The sequence below is a fragment of the Cryptomeria japonica genome, chromosome 10, assembly GCF_030272615.1.
Source record: "Cryptomeria japonica chromosome 10, Sugi_1.0, whole genome shotgun sequence".
NCBI lineage: Eukaryota > Viridiplantae > Streptophyta > Pinopsida > Cupressales > Cupressaceae > Cryptomeria > Cryptomeria japonica.
Window position 1 is genome coordinate 473648233 of NC_081414.1, and position 8647 is coordinate 473656879.

An 8647-nucleotide genomic window follows, 5' to 3' on the forward strand; every position below is an offset into this window, starting at 1 on the left:
GTAGATCGAGAAAAGAAAGGAAAGTTTGAACCAAACTGGATAGGTCCGTTTGTGATCACAAAAGTATTTGGGTCAGGAGCATGTCAACTATCAATACAGGACCAAGATCAGTTTGAAGAACCCATCAATAGCATGCATCTAAATAAGTTTTATGTCTGAAAAAAGAAAAAAAAATCCAAAAACAGTGAAAAAGCAAAAAAAATCCAAAAACAGTGAAAAAGCAGAAAAAAAAAAATCAAATATGAGAAAAAGTGCAATAAAAATAGATGGTGAAAACTTGGAAAACATGCACTATCTGTCAGCTAGCTCTTCCATCTATTAGTTCATGCATCCTTCCACTTACATTCATTTAGTGTTGTTCGTATGCATAATAAAGCCTTGTATATATGCAGGCATCCCAGGTGACTTCTTCCAATGGTTTGGATAATTGGGTATATCATAATGAGTTTGTTTCTAGGCTTGGGGAAAAATCCTGCACCTAGCTGGGGGCAAAATTTTTGATCATTTTGAGCTTAATCAAACAGGTAGAACAACAATTAGACAACTCTTATCAAGCGAACACTGAGACACATCCAACGTTGAACACAAGATCAAATTATCAAACATCAAACTATCACAAAGTCAGTCTAAGCACATGGATGATATCTATTGGATAATGATTTTAGCGTGATTGTTCAATTTTTCTATCTTGATTTTCGCTATCATGATTTCTGAGTGACTCCCGGATGTCTTTGACTAGAGAAACAAGGAAGAAACATGATATTTTTCTTGTCTGTTGTTTGTAAAGTGATCATTAATATGTGCAAATTTGTCTCAGGACATGATCATCAGAGTATCATCGAAGACATTTCTGATTTGCATATTGAAATGATTAATACTGTCTATTTTATGCAAGCAACACTCAGGTCATCTCGGTTCAATTATACCTCGATGCTTGTGCTAACTTGTCATATAAAAATCTAGGAAAGTCATGCTCAAGTCATCATGGTTTAATTATACCATCGATGTTTGCACTTACTTCCCACATTTTAAAAAACTCAATGATGACAAAACGCAATAACCCAGTGACTGATCCAGTCGTCGCGTTGCATCTTATTTGCATTGGCATTTTCATTTATCTTGCATGGGATCCCACATGCTCCTTTTATCCAAGGTTAAATTTATCATAGGAATCATCAAGGTATCATCATAAGTGTATACGCAATCAAACTGATGACTCATCTCTATCTAGATATTATCGACTTAGCGAAAATATTAAACTACTCTGCCCTCAACAGAACTAACATCAGCATATCTAAATTTTTCCTGCAACTTGATATCAACAAATTGTCAATTCTTTACTCAATCAACCTTATCAATTCTATTAATCAATTGCATCTGAATCAATTCTCTCATGTCTTATACATGATGTATCTTTCTTAAAACCAGACTTTCTGATCATATCTTATACATGATATATCATTCCTGAAACCAGATGCTTTGATCATCTTTGTCTTATACAGGAGGTGTCATTCCTGAAACCAGATTGAATCTCGATCTTATCAATCTTATCAATCAAGCTTTATCAATAATCAAAAAACACATCACTGTGATCATAGAACTCGCATTTTCATCAACCATAATTGCAGACATCAAATCATTTCTAATCAGGATATCAATTTCGCAAAAAATCCAAACACTCTAAAGATCAATTATCTCAATTGATCTCTCGAGGGGGCATCATAGCATTGCGATTTATCAATCAATAGATGGGGCATCTTATCAAACTAATATCATCATCAAAATGAGATTATTCTTTGAATCAACGTGTCATCACACCTCGCTTCAAAGAGGGGCAAAATATATACACCTAAAAATGGTCTGAAGATAATTAATTAAATAAGCAATTATCTAATTAATCCCCCTTCCTAATTTAATTTAATTCATTAAGCAATTTGATTAAATTCCCCCTTTCATCTACTTATCAATAAATCTAAGGATTTATTTAATAAGTTCATTTCATAGTCCCCTTTGATTAATTAATTAAAATTAATTAATCCTCCCCCCCCACTTCAATTAATTCTTCTAATCTTCTAATTAATTAAAACAAATCAATTTATGAGTTGTCGAGAATTAATTAGTATTTGAATTTTTAAATTCAAATTATCCACATGCCTCCTAACTTCTAACTACCTAACCTAACTCATTCCACCTAACCTTGGGTTTGCCTAACCCTATCCTATCTTGCACATCCTAACCTCCTTATCCTAACCTCCTATGTTGTGGATATTTTCTTCTTTAGACACATGGCACTTTGGCCACATGTCTCCTCTCTTGGACGCTTGCCCTTTTATGAGAAAAGCTCCTTGACACTTGTCACCACAAAGATGACAAGTGTCTCTTCCTCCAACCTCTTCTTCAACCTCCTCCAATTTCACCCTTGATATCTTCAGACTCAATCTTGACTGTTGATTCCTACCACCTCACCCCTGGCCTTGGAAATCCTATAAATATCCCCCATTTTGGAGCAATAAGGATCCCATCTCATTTTCATCTTATTAATTATTACTATAGGCATATCCATTCTAGCATATCATTTGAGAGTTGTTATTATAGGCAATTTCATCTTATATTTAGTTTAATTTGATCATTTTATAGCATAATTGTTGAATCATGTAGCTTAATCAATCTCTTTTATAGCTTAATTGCATCATCATCATAGCTTAATCATGTATATCATTAGCTCAATTAGTCTCTTGGACCAATCTAGCATAATCAATCTCATCTTTGCATATCATTATCATTTCAAATCCTCCATCTAGGTGTAGTCAACTCACTGGGATTGCTTATCCAGATTTGAGAGCAAATCCATACTCTCATCTCTTAGGAGGTGATAGATCACTTTGTCATGGTTTTATCTTTATTTTGCTTATGATTTGCTAACCATGCTTGTAATGATCTATTGAGTGCTTTGTGTTGTAGCTGCAGGTATCACACTTTATAGAGCATGACATATATATCTCTGAACACATCCAGGAAAGAGTTAATTGTGGATGAAATTGCTATATCACCTGAAGTACTTTCTTTTGTAGCCATCTTTCTTCTAATTTTTGCTTTGAACTATTTCACTTGGGCGCAAATACTATCTTTTCTCATGGGGCACTACTTTTGAATGTGCTTTTCATAGCTTGTTAATCTTCTTTAAGATGTTATGACCCTCGATTCTCATGTGAAATGACGTGTTAACCATGGCACTTCTACACCTTGTTCGATACATGCACCACCTAAGCTTATTCATGTCAGATTAATTAACATGATGCTCGTGCAATTGCCACCTCAATAGGTAAAAAAGCCACTGCACTTTACCTCACCACCATCCAATAAATCTGGACATCTTCCTTAGGAAAAGTGCATTCCCTCACTTGTAGTACATTTAAGACAACCTGTAGAATATACAAGCAAAAAGATACTCAAGATTTACCACAATAAGTAAGCTCTATGGAGGGATGTGTGGTAGACGCTCGTGGCTCACACACTTTTCAAGTTTCTCTGTGGCCAGATTACAATCTTTTAACATTCTTTTTATCCCTTGTGAATTCAATTAATACCACAGACCAACTTGTGCAGAATAATGAGCTATTTAGTTTGCCTTAAGCTTATGTCATTGTGCCTCTATAAATATGCCTTGAGTAGATGGTCATACTCACTTTGGAATTTGATTTCATCATTGAGCATAGTGGCTATGGACACTCCTATAAGGCTAGTGAGAACTAAGGTACAAACAACTTTCCTAGGCAATATTTTTGACCGTCATCTCCAAAGGATGACAGGGCACAAGAACCAAATCCTCATCGCTGCAATCGAATGGGTTTTGGTGGAGGATTTCGTAAGTTCTCATGACCGATACCATGTGAACACATATATCTATTCTTGGTTCATGGCTTCACTACTAAACATTAATTTGTCGAAGCTCCTCATCGTCCATCTTATTTATGTGCTCTTCCCGCTACCGTACCTGGGTAGGCTGGACGAGGTGGCTAACGTTACCGCTCCTTACATGGAAATCCCAACAACATCAGACTTGAGGTTCTTCATTGATTATAGGGAGGTGGTTTCATGGATACGCTTCACCTTTGAATTTTAAACCATGACCCTATCACAACACCGGGACAAGGTGTGGTGTGCTTGTGATTTCTTGCTATGTTTTTTATTGCCTGAAACCTTCCAAAAACGTCGCCTAGTACACCAACTTCAGAGACTATATATTTCCCAGGGTCCTAACTCCTGATGAACCTCCAACTCTTATGGCGGTTATGATCTCATATTCAGACTTTGATTACACAGTGGAAGAAGATGACGAGGAAGATGAAGATGAAGAAGAAGAAGAAGACTGATGTCTTCCCTTTTCTTTGCTTTACTCATCTACTGTCTATGTAGTTCTGACCAAAGGCCTAAGATCCATTTTCTTCAAACTTATGTAAACAACAATATATAATGAAATATAGCTTCCTTTTCTATGTCTTACATGGCTTTCAGTTTGAAATGTGTGTTTTATTTTTTTCAGTCTGAAATGTATTTTTTTTTCTTCTTTTGGCTTGTAAAATTTAAATTCTTTAAAAGACTTATTGACTTAAAACTTCGAGCCTCTAGCTAGGACAAAACACGACCTTAAGGAAAGTGAAAGACACATTATTTTCAAATATATCTTAATTGAAAGGTTTAAGATGGATCCCATTAAACATAATCTCGATTGCTTCAACTTGCATATCCTCCAATTTGAAAGCATTGTATTCCTTGCATCCAGATGTGTGGAAAGGGCCTTCCCAAAGGTTATAACACTTGGCATGTTGACTAGGCTTAGTGCCCCATTCATTATATTTTAACATGAGATCCCCGCACTTGAAGCCAAGGTCCGATCTCTGCTTATCAAAACCATTTCTTGACCAATTGCTATTTGTCATTCAGGGATATGAAAGATTTCTCCCTCTCTTCTTCCAGTTCTAGTAGCTCCACCAGTCGGACCTCCATAGGGTCATTATCTTCCATTTCCAAAGACTTGAACAATTGCAGTGCTGGGATATTTAATGAAATAGGAAACTGAGCCTCTTTCTCATACACAAGACTATAAGGGGAAGTCTTCAATATCTATTTAGGGGTTATGCAATCTGCCCAGAGTGCCTTCTTCAGGTGTCTGTGCCACTCTCTTTAATTCTCTATCCGCATCCTCTTGATGAGTCAGATAAGATTGTTATTTGTAGATTCAGCCAAGCCATTCCCTTATCAGTAATAATTGGAGGACATTTTTAGGTATATACCATGATCAAGAGCAAATTGAATGATTCAAGATCCTAGGAATGCTTTAGCATTGTCAAAGATAATGAATTTTGAGGGGCAAAACCTTGATAAGAGCTCTTCTAAGAAACTTAGGATTTCTATTTTTGTTGCATTCCTTAAAGGGACTGCTTCCGTCCACCTAGTAAAATAATCTGTTGTGATGAGGATCCACTTATGACCAATGCTGGATGTTGGGTTTATCATTCCTACAAAATCTAACCCCCATTAGGCGAAAGGTTCATCCACCACTATAGGTTGTAGGGGCATGACCACATTTTTGTGTTTACCAACATAGAATTGGCATTCCTTGCATGCTCAAACTAAAGTGTGTGCATCATTGATTAGAGAAGGCCAATATTATCCCACACGGGTAATTTTTTATGGTTGTAGTTGTCGTGCGTGTGAAGTGTGATACCTGCAGCTGCAACACAAACACTCAATAAACCATTACAAGCATGGTTAGAAAATTAAAAGAAAATGAAATGTGAACCATGATGAAGCGACCTATCACCTTCTAAGAGATGCGAGTGTGGATTTGCTCTCAGATCTGGATAAGCAATCCCAATGACTTGACTACACCTAGACGGAGGATTTGAAATGATGATGATATGCAAGCTAGATGAGATCGATTATGCTAGATTTATCCAAGAGGATAATTAAGCTAATGATATGCATGATTGAGCTATGATGATTATGCAATTAAGCTAGAAAAGAGATTGATTAAGCTACATGATTCAACAATTATGCTAGAAAATGATCAAAATAAGCTAAAGCAATTTCCTATAACAACAATGCTCAAATGATATGCTTATAATAACAATACCTAAATTGATAATGAGATGGGATCCTTTATGCTCCAAAATGGGGGATATTTATAGGATTTCCAAGGCCAGGGGTGAGCTGGCAGGAATCAACGGTCAAGATTGAGTCTGCAAATATCAAGGGTGAAATTGAAGGAGGTTGGAGGAATGGACACTTGTCATCTCTGTGGTGACAAGTGTCAAGGAGCCTTGCTCATAAGAGGGAAAGTGTCCAAGAGAGGAGACATGTGGCCAAAATGCCATTTGTCTCAAGGGGAGAATATCCACACCATAGAAGGTTAGGATAAGGAGGTTAGGATGTGCAAGATAAGATAGGGTTAGCTAAACCCAAGGTTAGGTGGAATGGGTTAGGTTAGAGAGATGATTAGGTTAGGTGGTTAGAAGTTAGGAGGCATGTGGGTAATTTTAATTTGAAAATTCAAATAATAGGAAAAGACTAATTAATTTTCAACAACTCATAAATTGATTTGTTTTAATTAATTAGGGGATTAGAAGAATTGATTGAAATGGGGGGAGGATTAATTAATTTGAATTAATTAATCAAAGGGGACTATTCAAATGAACCTATTAAATAAATCCTTAGATTTATTAATAAGTAGATGAAAGGGATAATTTAATCAAATTGCTAATGAATTCAATTAAATTAGGAAGGGGGATTAATTAAATAATTTCTTATTTAATAAATTATCTTTAGACCATTTTTAGGTGTATACATTTTGCCCCTCTTTGAAGCGAGGTGTGCTGATACATTGATTCAAAGAATTATCTCTTTTTGATGATGATATTAGTTCGATAGGATGCCATAGACATTGATTGATAAATTGCGGTACGATGATGCCCCCTCGAGAGATCAATTGAGATAGTTGACTTTCAGAGTGTGTGAATTTTTACGAAATTGATATCCCGATTAGAAATGATTCGATTTCTGCAACTGTGGTTGATGAAAGTGCGAGTTCTATGATCACGGTGATGCAGTTATCGCTATGATGATTGATAGAGTTTGATTGATTAGATTGATAAGATTGAGATTCAGTCTGGTTTCAGGAATGACACCTCCTGTCTAAGACAAAAATGATCAAAACGTCTGGTTTCAGGAATGATATATCCTGCATAAGACTTGATCAGAACGTCTAGTTCCAGGAAAGATACATCTTGTATAAGATATGATAGAATAGATTTAGATGTGATCAATTGATAGAATTGATAAGATTGATTGGGTAAAGAACTGACATTTTTTTGGTATTAGGTTGGAGGAAGATTCGGATATGTTGATGTTGGTTTTGTTGAGGGGGGAACATAAAATTTGCGTTGGGTCGACAATATCTGGAGAGAGATGAGTCATCAGTCTGATTGTGCATACACTTATGATGATGCTTGATGATTCCTGTGATAGATTTAAGCTTGGATAAAATGAGCATGTGGGATCCCATGCAAGAATGAATTGCAAGCTAAATGCAAATGAAAATGCAAAGCTATGACTGGACCAGTCACTGGATTATTGCATTTTGTCATCATTGAGATTTTGCTTTTAAGATGTGGGAAGTGAGTGCAAACACCGATGATATAATTAAACCATGATGACCTGAGCACTACTTTCCTAGATTTTGATATTGCAAGTTAGCACAAGCATCGAGGTATAATTGAACCAAGATGACCTGAGTGTTGCCTGCGTAAAACAGGCAGTATTAACCATTTCAATATGCAAATAAAAAATGTCTTTGATGTTACTCTGATGAACATGTCCTGAGATAAATTTGCACATATTAATGATTAATTTACAGATAGCAGACAAGAAAAATATCATGTTCCTTCTTTGTTCCTCTAGTCAGAGACATCCAAGAGTCACTCAGAAATTATGATAGCGAAAATCAAGATAGAAAAGTTGAAAAATAATGTTAAAATCATTATCTAAAAGATATCGTCCATTGAAAAGTGTGTGATGTGCTTAGACTAAGATGTGATAGTTTGATGGTTGACAATTTGATCTTATGTTCAACGTTGGATATGTCTTAGTTTTCACTTGACAAGAGTTTCCTGAATATTGTTCTACCTGTTTGATTAAGCTCAAAATGATGAAATTTTTTGGCCCCAACTAGGTTTAGGATTTTGCCCCCAGCCTAGAAACAAAGTCATTATGATATAACCAATGCTCCAAACCATGGTGAGAAATCACTTGCGATGCTTGCTTATGTACAAAGTCTTAATGATGGATATGAACAATGTTGACAGAAAAGGGAATGCAAGTGGAAGGATGCATGAACTAATAGATGGAAGAGCTAGCATACAAATAGCGCTTGTTTGCCAGGTTTTTACCATCTATTTTTATTGCACTTTTTCTCATATTTGATTTTTTTTATTTTTTCACTGTTTTTGGATTTTTTGCTTTTTCACCGTTTTTGGATTTTTTGCTTTTTCATTGTTTTTGGATTTTCTACATTTTCACTGTTTTTGGATTTTCTACTTTTTCACTATTTTTGGATTTTCTGCTTTTTTAGACATAAAACTTCTTCAGA